The following is a 13,642-nucleotide window of genomic DNA, read 5'->3' as shown; positions in this document are numbered from 1 at the left end:
TTAAAAGAAAAAAAAATAAAGCGTAGACTATCCAGTGACTTTGTCGAATTTGTTGGGGTCAGATGGGAAAGAAAGGTCACACAGATCCAAACACTCACTGCCACATCTGTACTTTTTCCACACCTGGATTAGTTTACACTATCTCACCTTTAAGCACAAATTTCTTCTTGAAACATTAGCACTATTTGCTCACACTCTCTCTGTGTTTGAAACATTCTGTAACTTTATATCATTTCAATATAAGGGCTGCTGTTAACAATTACATCAGCTTAAAGAAGAAAATTTGAACAAATTTAGCTTCTGGGAGAAAATAAGCACTGGCAGTGACTTGATGAAGAAATGTAATAGACTAAATTAACATACTAAATATAATCAAAGTGTTTTTCATCTATTTTGTAAAACAAAATTATTATCTATTCCAGCATTAGAGTTCAAAAGTTCAGTAAAACAGAGAGCAATCTTAGCCAAATTAACACATCTGCAATGGAAAACTATTAATTGCAAAGAAAATGATAACATCTGTCTCTAAGTAACATCTGCTATCTCACTTTAAAATAAGAAGAACATTACAAAACTAAACTGGCTGAGACGATACTTGTGGGAAATTTTGAGAAGACAGATTTTATTTTTTATACTAGATCATAATCAGAGGATGACTCCTCTGCAGCTACATAATGAGATACAGACCAACTGTGAAGCTTCCAGAGCAGGATGTTTAATTCTTCTTAATTTGGTTCTAAAACAATTTCAGCTTGGATAGAAAAACAGAAGTGAGCTACTGTAGCTGCCAAAAGAGACTTGTAAATGGCGGTTTGTTGTAACAAATTAGCAAATGGAAAACAGTTAGGAAAAATATGGAAAAATACTAGTGGCAACATGCTCACAATAACGATTCTAAAATGCTGATGTTTAGCCCATTTTATTTAATAATTGCAAACCTAGAAAAGAGAGAGAGAGTGAGATTCAAGTTGAATATTGGTGATATTACAGTTGGAGTGGAAGGATCAACAAACTCTTGCTTATTTCACCTCCTAAATCAGATGCATTTAGCTTGCTTTTCCCTGGTCACCTGCAGTGGATTTATGCCTTAAGAGGGTCACGGCTGGAGGACAACTGAATTGGCTTGTTTCAGTCACAGCATTGTACATTAGTTGCTACAGAAGCTTTGAAAAACCCCATCAAACACACGGGACATGTGTTAACCATGTTTATGGTTGGTCCTTTTATTTTGACCCTGCCACAAAGGCAGTAGTTACTATAGACACGTCTTGATGCTCAATCTTCCAGCCAAAGAAATCCTAGAAAGCGGATTCTGTTCATCTGGACATTGTGTTTTCAGTGGAAGAGAAGTTTCATCGCCCACCCAAGTGACTTCTTCAAGTTTGCCCAAACTTATAAACAATACATTTGCATAATTACTGAAACTGGCACCGTTGGCTAAAATCTCTTATTGGTGAAATCAGTTTTATGATCAATAGTATGCAAATTGTCAAATGCAGTAGTCTTAAGGGATCATCAAGTTCAAGAAATAAAACAGTAATTTGGATACCCTTAGTTATGGTTGTAGACATATTTCAATCTGTACTGGACTAGTAACTGACAAACTGACAACTGAATGTGAGCTATTATACTTAAACACACAATACAGAGAATTATGAACCATTAGAGGATGAGAGAAGCAGGCACTAGGACCTGAAGCACTGGCGAGTCACACAGAGCTTGCAGCCTCTGAGAGCTTCTCACTTACTTTCAGAACAATTTTCAAACAAGTGCAAGACTCGGAAAAGACTGTGTGGGATAATTCACAGAAGAGTTTGCTCTTCGCCCTCTTGGCTTTCTCTGGAGTTGGACACAAACTGGAATATATTTCAGTAAGCGTGGGGAGTCGTACGACAGTGAGAGAAACTAGAGCTTTTTTCAGGTAGAGAACTACTTTATCATCATCTACATTGCATGGAACTACTATAGCCTCAAGGTAGATCACATACATTCACTTGTATTTTTATTTTTATTTTTATTTTTATTCCTATTTATTATATTTATCCCCTTCGTATATTTTATTTATATTGTCTCTGTATTTATATATATGTGTGTGTGTATAACTCTGTAACTTCTGTCGGTGCTGTGCTTTTTGGAAATCGAATTTCCCAGAGGAACCCACCCGAGGGATTAATAAAGTTCTATCTAATCTAATCTAATCTAATCTACATACAAGTAGTCTAGTGTGTAATGTATAATTTCTAATCAATTTACAAACAAAGGAAATTTGTAGAATTGTGAAGATTGTTCTTGTTAGTGTGGAGAACAGGTATTGCACAAGATAAACTTTTACATGCAGCCCAAGACGATTTTAATATTTCCTGTTTCTCTATTTTACTGTAAATGCCTGCTGAAGATTCCTAGAAAAGGGGTTTAGTGTTGAAGTTTAACAGGGAGCTGATCATCTGCTTCATCTCCTCAGATACTGTTGAGGCTTAGCCTCATCAGGTTACAACAGCAGCGGTCAGACCTGCACTCGTCTCCTTGGGCTAGGTAATGTTCTCAAAGCATTCCTGCAGACTTTGTGTATTTGCATGGTATGTTGGACTGGAAACAAGAAGCTAGCTGCAGGGTAGTTTTCTCAAATTATGTATACCACAGAGTTAAGACAAATTATTGCATTCTTGGCATAATAGCAGGTGATTAAACTGGAGACAACTCGCTATGCTTTTTAGATAAAATTTGCTTTTAGAAATCTAACCAAAACTAACATATGATTCATTTTGGACCTATTAAAGAACTCATTTCCCTTCCTCTATTGAACCCATTCCTGAGAAATTCACTCAGACTTTGGTGGAGCGTTGAACATCTTCCAAGTATAGTGAGTTTCCTAACAGAACTAAATGAGCTAAATAATACATAGAGGAACAGAGCAGTTGGTCTACTGTTATCAGCTGACATGAAAACCAAAATGCATACAAAAAGACGTCTTTTCACTCAAACAGTGGGAGCAGTAGGGAGTTTACATGGGTAAGCAGCTATGAAATTAGAGGCTGTTTTCTTAAGAGGAGTTTGGTCTCACTGATTAACTGATTTACATCTTGATGTGAAAAGGTCAGCAAATAAAAACAGATGAATTTTTCTCAAGCTCTCGCTGCATTGCCAAATGCTCATTTTCTATCACTGGAAGATCATTTTCAATTTTACACTCCATCATCTGGAGCAGATGTAGTCTTCTAGTCTTTTGGAGTGTCTTTGGAGAAGCAGCAGGAGTTGATTCAAATAGTGTAGTTGAGTCAATAAGGCTTTTAAAGAGAACTTGTTGCTGTGTTTTCTGACGTAGGACAATGAGCAATGACCACAAGTGTGCTTGTGGATAAAATAGCACTGACTATACCAAAAATAAAAATAAAAATTACCATGCAGCTCTTTGACTGAGTTTTTCTACTTTTAAAGCAAGTAAAAATAAAAAGTCCAAGCTTTCTTGAACTTCACTCATGCTAAGGAACAGCATATTGTTAAGTATGCCAATTATGTGCTTTTTTTAATTCATAAAAATTGGATGGATGGAAGGAATGTATTTCATCACATCTTTAATTTATTTACTATTGTGTCTGAACTTTTAACCTAATGTGCTAATCAAGGTGACAGGACCTGATAAGGTACTTTCCCAGAAAAGAAGGTTGCACAGACTCTCTAGATGTTTTCGTAACGCTTCCAGATTTAGTCTGCACGTAATGAATACTTTCATCTCTGAATCATCAGTTGAATATTTTTTTTCCCCATCAGTCGATCAGTTGTTTGTGTGATAAAATGGAAAACATGTCTATCACAGGCTGCAAGACGGAATGTGACATCTGTGAATTGCTTTTTAGCACAGCAGCTGTATATCCACATTGCTGAGCAATCTGTTCCACAGGTGGATGGACAGAATCTGGCAGTCCAGATTTAAATTCTTCAGACAGGTTACAGATGCTTTATGGCCCATTGGAGTAGAACCAGTGTGTGAAGGTTTCTATTCATTTTTGAAAAAAAAACAAAAAAAAAAAACAAAAAACCCCCCCCAGAAAATAAATAAAAATCTCTGTCAAGACCACCTACTTATACCTTAATCTAGAAGAACAGAAAGTGAAACAAATGGCGTCTACAGTAGAGATGTGGTGGTGAAAACATACAGCTGCATTCTGGATTACTGTCATCTTGAATTTTGTTATGATTCAGCTTTTCTTTAGATTGACAGGTACTTGTCTGGTTCTTCTCAGCTCTCTGTATGGTTGCCAATTAAATGAAGTCCAGTCCTAGCTTGTTGATGACAAAAAAGAATTCCTGGAACTTGCATGTATGTCTGAAACACCAGTTTCATATCAAATACACAAGCGTGAGTAGTTTGTGCCAAATAATTGGAAGCATGGTGTACAACAGATGTTGCTACAAAGCAGCTCCCTGGGAAGCTGTGCACTACATCTGAATGTACACAGTTGCAATGGTAATATCCTTTGATATTTTGCTGCCATGCAAAAACAAATAACACACACAAGTCCAAAAGCACAAGATATATAAAAACGGCTTCTATTCTATCAATACCAAGTTTAACATTGACTCTGAACAATAACCAATTTGGTGCCAAGCTCAATTCAAAGTTCACATTTCAGTTTACTTTGGAAACTCTCAGTACTTTTGGGCATTGTTGCCATCTTCTTTAGTAATACTTCATACTTTATATTTTAGCATATAATCTTTTTGGAATTCTTTACTTTGTTCGTGACACACTCAGCAACTGAAGCAGGCTTTATAAAGCAGAGGGCTCAAATCAGTAAAGCTTGTCTCTGGATGATGTGCAGTTACATGTATATGGCTACAGCTTTGTCAACTTTGACTTTAATTATAGTGGAATGGAAGTAAACTTTACAGACAGTTTTATACTGAGCAGTTTTTTAGAATATAAGTAGTGATGCTACCTTTATACTATTTTCACCCTTGTTCATTAACATTGTATATGACCTTGTTAAAATACACAAAACACATATTTCCAGAATCCTCCTCTTCTTCTATCCTCAAAAAGAGCATGACAGTAATTGTCTACAGCAACGGAAGCCTCCATTACTCCGCCCCTCACTGGCATCAACCTGATTGGCAACCTTTCATATATAATTGCATCAGCATCCATCCTTCTATGCAGACATGTCTCATCATCTTTTATAGCCTCGGGCACTGTTCAAGGAGCGCGGTACCACTTACAAAGCACAGAAAAACAGGGGGTACCGTTAAAACCTTCTGCTGTACAACTGCAGACAATTATTTCTCTTAATTACTCAGCAGGAGCTCCTCAGTTTGATATCACATTGAGAACATGAAGTTCACTATAGTTAGAGGAAGTGCATTAACATGGCACATAAAAACAAGAGCTGTCTGGGACTGTATGTCTTTGCCAAGTTTGAAAAATTCCAATATGAATGAATTGACTAACTGGATCCAGAAGGATAACTGGATATCCATTAGGTGTGCAATGTTTTTTGTTTCGGATTCGTAAAGATGCAAATTTGTCCAGTTGTGTTCTCTCTTGCAATTGTAAATAGCTTCTCCAAAATATTCCTAAAAGTTAAATTTCCTAAAAGTTCAGAACTTCCAAGTTGGGCAAAGCCCCACCTCTATTCATGTTTTTATGGAAATCCTTACATAACTTCCGCGTGAACCTACTATCAAACAGCAAATGGAAAACAGATAAACCAAGCCAGTCACACACTGGGTGTTAACAAAGTAAAACTATATATGTGTGGATTTGAGCAGCAGCTAAAACAGGCCTGTGCCTGTGATTAAGCTGTATTGCCTCTCTCCAGTGAAGTGCCCTTGCAAGCAGGAGTGCCTCATCATCTGAGAGCACAAGTTTCAATAAAGCCACACACACACAGTGTGTGAACTGTGATTCATTCTCCTTATCCAGCACAGCAACTACAAGTCAACTCCATAACCCATCGGTAACATCAGCTCTTTCATTTAGAGCCTACTCTAAATTGACAGCGAAAGAGAAATAATGCTCTTTTGTCTTTCAGTGTCAATTACTTCAGCATGTTTTCAGAATATTTAGTTATTTATTTAAAAAAATCTTTCAAATCAAAATTGATGCTGATGATTACCATTTTCCACTATCCGCCAAAGTGCCAAACTACTAACACAGATAAATAAGCTTGTCCCGTGTGTATTCACTGACTGGAACCGCTGCTTTTCCATGCTTGTATTTTGCCTGAGTCATCAGGTATGGACTAATTGTGTGAAGGAAAATTCCTTTTGATTCGAGCCAGTAAAAACACACAAAGCAAAAGCCCAGAAGACCACTAAAAGAGACCACATACAAACAGTCAAATTTGCTTGAAAAATAAACCGTTAAATACAGCAACATGCGTGCATTTTTACATATACACTGCAGCTTTTTTGATGTTACGTTATTTACTCTGCATAAAAGCAGAGGAGAATTTATTTGGAAAAGCTGCAACCATAATATAGGGATTCAGAAAATTGCTGTGACGAAATCAGTGGCTACAGTAAAAAAGGGCCACAAAGGTGTAAGAGTGTATGCAAGAAGCAGTTGATTGGCCATAAAGGTGCAGCTATATCACACGCTCACTGAACCAAAACTTTAAACAGTCACTTTGGTAAGAGCTTGCCGCAAAATGGAAACAAAAGCCAGAAAAGGAAATCCAGTCACTTTTTCCACAAGGTGACAAAGCAACAGCGATAGTTCAGAACCTCCTGATATTTGTTACACCGGTGCTTAAAATACTTTACTCTGCAAATGCATAACTTCAAAAGACTTTTTACATCAAGTCACTGGAACACTATGGACCAAATATAAGTGATGGCTGGATTCTTTTAAGACCAAAAACATATTGTGGGTAACTTTTTTAGACATTAAAAATGAAATCCGATGCTCGAATTGGCCCTTTTTGGTAATTGTGCTGACAGACACAAACAGCAAAGGCTCAAGAGGGCCTCTTATTTGTGGAGTAAATTTTTTTCAGTCACATAAATAAATAAATAAATAAATAAATAAATAAAATCTCAAAAGGTGAAACAATAATCTTCCTGCCACTCTAAAAGATCTGCATAATATTTATTATGACAGGGACAGATTCAACGCTGGTCGCAGCAAGAGTCTGTAAATGAACAGAGAAATGAAAGCAGCTATTCAGTCCAGGCGTAGAAGGCTTATCTGATCTGGCAATTGATGTTTTAATGTTCTGCAGTAATTGCACTGGCTGCAATCTTTAACATAAAAACAATAAACAAACATTATCAGCCAAAGAGATGGAAACAGCTCTGGTGCACTGAGGCTAATCTTAAATGGACTGAAGTTAAATCACAAGTAAACTTGATAGTGATATACAGTTCATCTCAGGCTAACAAGGTCTGCCATAGTTTAAGCACAAGCTAAACTTCCACCACAATGTTGAACGTGATGATGCTGACACCTCCCAGCAGTCACTGTTGTAAGTGTATATCTTGCTAAGTTTTTTGGAGTACTTGAGCAGAGCCTGTGCCTTCCTTCAGTCTCTTGTGTTTAGTTACACTGTGTATAGAGACTGGGGTCAGCTGTGTTTCCTCAGTGCACTGAGACCAAACACAACCATCAGTGAGTAATGAAACTGTCCTTGTTAAATCCACCATTTACCACTCTCATGTGGTTGTTTCTGTTGTAGTCCCTGATTATATTTCATGTCTTGGGTTTGGGAAATATAAAGAAAGATGCAGTACGACTTTATGATGCATTCTTTCTGTAGCTGTTTTCACTTATCTTTGATGTCACGAACTTCAACAGATTATGTTGTGTGTCTGTGTGTAGATGTTAGGTCTGCTGTTTAATCCGAGAGGTCACAAAGGAAGTATGGTCCAAGTCAAGACCTCTTTTGCTAACTGCTTAGCTTGTAAATACTAAATCACAAAGCTGCATTATAATTTGAGCAGATTGTGTATCTTATCACACGAACATAAACAATAGGCTGCTATAGTCATCCAGATGTTGCAGTGTGTGTATTCTCAGCGATAACTCTAAAGTTTCAGTCTGTTCCATCACTAAAAGCTTTGGAGCAAGAGACTGAATCCACTCTTTAACTTTTGCTGATAGACCGACCCTCTCTGATCTGCTCTTTGGCACGACACATTTCAGTCTCAGTTTGGACCTGATGTGGTCTTTTGAGTTCCAGCGCCAAGGAGACTTCCACACATCTGCCTTAAATCACAGCCGACTGCAAGCCCCGTTTCTCAAAACAAAGGTCATGCTGCGTTTGAAATGGTTTCGCACATAGTTGCCTGATAACAGTAAAACAGAAAATCGCCTCAACTAGATGCAACAGGACAGCAGTCAAGAGAACGTGGAAATCAAAGCCTTCAATTGCATGCCATTATCTTTCTTAACATGATTCCTTTGAGCAGTTGCCAAAAAAAAAAAAAAATTAAGATGTTTCACTTGTGCACAAGCTGAGACAGGTTTGCACTAATGGAAAAACCATTCATTCACAACATCCTTTTGAATATTGTCATCACGTGTATATTTGAATATTGCAATAATCAAATGTGTGCATGTGGCCAGAACCTTTGCATAATCAATGGTGATAGATAGATAGATAGATAGATAGATAGATAGATAGATAGATAGATAGATAGATAGATAGATAGATAGATAGATAGATAGATAGATAGATAGATAGATAGAAGTGTACTGTACATTACACTGCTTTTTAATTATACTGCTGGTAGTCTTAAAAGTCAACATTTGAAATGTTACTGTTTACACCCCCTAGCCCACTCTTTACTCATTTTGATTGAGGAAAATAAACAATGGAAAGTATCCAAACTCATTCTATGCTAATGCAAAGTTAGTTTGAAGCTCTGGTGTAAAGGAGTTATTTCATCATGATTTCAAGGGCGGAAATTTTGTTTACTCCAGATTTCCAAAACAGATCTCAGCTGAGATTTCTTGATGTTACCCAACCAAAGCTGCAGTCTGCTGAAAATCTTTCACTCACTAATATCATTCTTTCAGCAGCTACTTTTACTATCTATATTCCCAATTATCATCTGCAGCTGTTGCTCCTGTGTGGGTGTGCTGCTTCGTTGACAAAAAGACTCCAATTTAAATACACAGCAGGTGGCCTGATGCAAGATCTGTATTCATAGTGAACAACCATTTCTCCAAAGGGAGTATCAATGAGAATCCAAGAACTGAACTATCATTCATATTTACACTGCAGGAACACAGTCATAGGATATTTTTATTCTTATCAAATCTGAATGTGTGTTTTTAGCCCTTCTTTATTGTATAGTTAGTGAGAATATAGCTACATCAAAACTTTGCCATAAAATGTAAAATAAAAGTATAACTTTGTAACGGCAGAGAAGATCCTGTGTCTTTTTGGCCTTTAATGTAACTTCTTCAAGTGTACCTACATGCTGTGAATCGTACAAAATAGCCGTAGGAAGGAAAATACTCTACAGTAACCATAGAAACAAAATATGCCCCATTTACCCCTGAGTGAAAGCACTGCACAAGTTAAGAGATGTTTAGACATGGTCATTGCTGCATCTTCCTGCCTCTCCTAGCGTATCCATGAAAACACCACAGCAGAGCAACATATGTGGTTAATGAAGGGATTCGTATCCATCAATTAAGTATGAGTGACTCAGAAAAAAAAGAAACGGGTAATACAGGGAATTAAATGTTTTGTCAGCTACAAAAATCTAATGTTGCGCCATATATTGGCATGGTGACAACTGAGCAAAAATATCTTAAGGGTTTTAGAATTTATTCATAAATACTTGCTTTTCGCTTCCACAGTCCAGTCGGACCTTTGACAGCACAAAAATCCATGTACAAAGCTGTAAAGTTTTAATCAGAACTGTTCAAAGAGAAAATAAAATCTGACAATGTGAAAACTAGAAGAGTACAGTCCTCCACCAGGGCTAAAAATTTAATGGGTGCTTCCATTGACACTATAGGGGATGATACTCCAAAAATTAGCAGACATCTACATGGAAACTGGATGGCTGTTGTCCTGTCCGTGCTTCCAATCAACAGCCGAACTGGAAATTATACAATCTAATCATGTTGTTGCACTGACAGGTGCATAAAATGGAGGTTCAGAGTTTAACTCCTTCCCTAGTGGACAGCTACTAGGGTTAGCTCTTGTTTCTCTTTTTGAAACGTAGAAATTTCCATCTTATTTTAGGCCTGCTTCCAGAACAAAATGAGCATCATTTAGTGAGGGTGATCTATAAAGCTTGCTAGCCATAGAAAAACCTGGACCATATTGTAATGGTCATGAAACTAAATCTTTATATACTGAGATGTCAAAACTCATGATTAAAGCTACATCTATTTATGGATACATCCAAACTAAAACTGACTTCTTTTTATCTGTTTTGCTTAGCAGGAAATTTGGAAATATAATAATCTGGTAATATTCACAATAGAGATGGCACGATACCACTTTTTAATGTCTGATACAGATATCATAAATTTGGATATCTGCCGATACCGATATGAATCCGAAATAGTATGTTTTTTAATCAATAAAACTGTTTTTTAATATCGTGCTGCTTTTTGTATAAGTTCATACTCAAGTTAAAAAAAACAAAAAAACACTAAAGCTATTCTGTTATACCTGTATGCAAAAAATACACTGCACCCAAAATATTTCATAGTTCAGCAATACTGATCAATCTAATAAACTTAAACCTACTCCATCCTCCCTATTCTGGTATTTTAAAGACTAAGCAACCTAACTAATAGGGTTGCCAACTCCCAGCAAAAAAAAAAAATTAAAAAAAAATAGGGAACCACCCTCCACCTCATGATGCTTAATTGACGTAATCAACTTTAATTTGATGCAGTGTGGGGAAAAAATGCACAGAAATCAATTATTTTTCAAGGACAATTAAATAATGGTGACAACTACAATCTATATTCCTTTGGCAATAAAGTATTGGGAAATTACTGTTTTCCTTTATGAGTTAGTTTAGTTTGATTTTAAATGTTGTCCACAGTACCACTACCTATTAAGCTTTTTTACAGCCACACTGTGGTCGAGGAAAGGAAACTTAACACATAAAACAAAACAATTGTAAAATCCTGGTAATTAAATTATTAATGCACTTAAAGCTCAAAATTTTACCATGACTGCAACTTTAGTGAATTTTGAGTCTGAGGGTAAAAAGTCTGCACAAATGCAGCTTCAACTGGTGAGCAGTTTTGCATGAATGACCACAGCAACATAATCAGCAGCATGTTATTCAAAGCCCATTGGTGGCTTTCAGATAAAGTCGCCTGCACCTCCTTTCCTCTTTGAATGAGCGCCTAAGAGGATCAGGTTACTAGAGAGACTGTGTGACTTTTACCATATGAATGAAGCAAGAGGTAGATTGTCCCTGGTCTGCAGCCTGGGTTGTGTGCCACCACAGGCTGCTTGTCAGTCAACCCAGAAAGGGTCCATTAAACTGACTCCATTAGAGCTAATGAGTTGTAGGTCAGTGGCTATGGGTGGCCTCTCCATTCATGAGTAACAAACCATATAAATGGCAGGCTTGCTGATTTCATTAATTCACACCACCAAGAGGAAGAAATGTTGCCAGTGTTGCAGCAGAGCTTGCACAGTGTGCCATCAAGTAAAAGAGGAAGCAGAGTGCTCATTACCTCTGCACATCATTATATGTAAGGTAGGGCTGCAAGCATCATTAACTTTTATTATAAATTAATTTGAGGTGTTAATCCCAGTTAATTGTTTAGGGATTTTGTTTTTTGCCTGTTTTGTTAAAGTAATTGTCCCCAAACACAAACAATAAAAAGGACAAGGAGGAAATCATTTGAATTTTCTGAATGAGTATTTTATATAGTTTATGTGAAGTAGCACATTACCTGTGTCCCAGATTAGTGCCAAGAGCACTATATTCATCTCAGAGATGTAGGCAGCAAATTCCACTGTACCATCTTGAAACCATCACCAGGATTGAAACTTCTTGCAAGTAAGGCCAATAGCTTGGTAAACCTAACCACAAAAATGTTGTTTTTCATAAATAATTGGAATAAATTAATGGAGAAAAAATACAAAGGTGAGTTTTATATTAGTTCATGATATTGACTGACAAAATGACTTATCAGCAAATTTTGTAAATGTCTGTGTATTAATTTGCACATGCTGCTTTTAGTCATTGCTGTAAATTCTAACATTATAGAACATGAAAAATGAACAGCAACAAGTGGCATTTCAGAAATGATGGTGTACATGCTTGAATGAAGCTTGGATATCCCACAGTATATTCTGATAAAGACTAGAGCTCTTCCCGAATCCCTGTGTAACCCCAACAAGCATACACAAAGCTCAGTATAGTAGAGAGTCAGCAGTGGCTAACCAGCTCCAAAACCTCATTAGATAAATAAGCACAAAGCAGCTATTATGAAAGTCTACAATCGGGAAATAAGAATATGGAAAAACGAATGGGGTGTGAAGGTATGGTAGCAGCAGCTGCATGGCCAAACCACAAATCGCATCCAGCTATTCTGAGGGAATACAGTACCAGTAAACTGAGGCAATTTTGCAGCTACTGAGCTCTGAATATTACACAAGCTGGGCCAGTGGTGTATTTTAGTCATAATCATATCACAGTAAAGTCCAATTTGAATGTGAAACAATAAAATTGAGCTTTTTGTTTGAACAACAGTGTACGGTAGATGAGACCAAAGTTGATTGGCTTAACCCATGTGGAAAATATATATATAAATCTTGTAAAGTTTGTAGCTGTCTTGTGAGAAAGTTTTTTTCTATTTCTTTTCCATATGGGAAAGCTTATATTTTTTTTTTCAAATTAGAAGATTTTTCCAATGTTGTATAATTTTTAACGTGCCAATAAATTATCCTTTCAAGTGTCAAAAGTCTTAGCAAAAGTTCAAAAGCCTACTCAAAACTCTCTCTTAACAATAGCTGTACATATAAACATGGAAATACCAAAAACAACCAAAGAAAAAAATAATTAAGCTCAGCCACACAAAGAAATAAACTCTTCTAAATACTCGTACATGTAGTCTATGAGCAAAATACCCAAACATTAACAGCTCACAAACTGTCAGCAGATCTAAGCGCATGGGCACACTTAGCTTGTTCAAGTTGAGTGAATCATAGCATTGGATAACTGATGAAACTTTAGTAAGTGGCCAGCTTTGGGTCTTAAAATATTTTCTAACTCCACATCCTTTTTAAGGTCAGTGGCTGAAACAGGCATCCATTAAAGAGACATGACACATGGTAGAACTAGCTTACACCTTGCAACCACTTTATGTTCATCTTGTTGGTACCTGGTAAGATCTCCTTCAGAGCTGCCTTGTTTCTTAGTGGCACCGGTTGAAGAAGGTGCTAGAAACAGACCGCATTTGCTGCAGATCCATGGTGCAAATCTTTGTGCCACCACATCACAACTGTATTCCATCCATCCATCCATCCATTTTCATCCGCTTTGTCCGGGGCCGGGTCGCGGGGGCAGCAGCCTAAGCAAAGAGGCCCAGACCTCCCTCTCCCCAGCCACCTCCTCCAGCTTATCCGGGGGAATACCAAGGCGTTCCCAGGCCAGCCGAGAGATATAATCTCTCCAGCGTATCCTGGGTCTGCCCCGGGGCCTCCTC

At 37.2% G+C, this 13,642-nt stretch overlaps 1 protein-coding gene across 2 annotated transcripts in view; it reads left to right on the top strand.

The window, feature by feature from the left end:
* The first annotated feature begins 1,349 nt into the window (after positions 1-1,349).
* ngfb (nerve growth factor b (beta polypeptide)) overlaps positions 1,350-13,642 on the top strand; it is a 30,839-nt gene continuing 18,546 nt past the window's right edge. The window contains exons 1-2 of one of the 2 annotated variants that reach the window (XM_080301136.1): positions 1,350-1,921; positions 2,462-2,532. The gene's annotated coding sequence lies outside the window, so the exon portion shown is untranslated. The remainder of the gene's footprint in view (positions 1,922-2,461; positions 2,533-13,642) is intronic. The other variant, XM_080301137.1, reaches the window with a different exon arrangement.

The sequence above is a fragment of the Astatotilapia calliptera genome, chromosome 5 (assembly GCF_964374335.1).
Source record: "Astatotilapia calliptera chromosome 5, fAstCal68.1, whole genome shotgun sequence".
Lineage (NCBI taxonomy): Eukaryota > Metazoa > Chordata > Actinopteri > Cichliformes > Cichlidae > Astatotilapia > Astatotilapia calliptera.
Note: the sequence above shows the minus strand (reverse complement) of the source record. Positions and strands in the feature narration are given on the sequence as shown.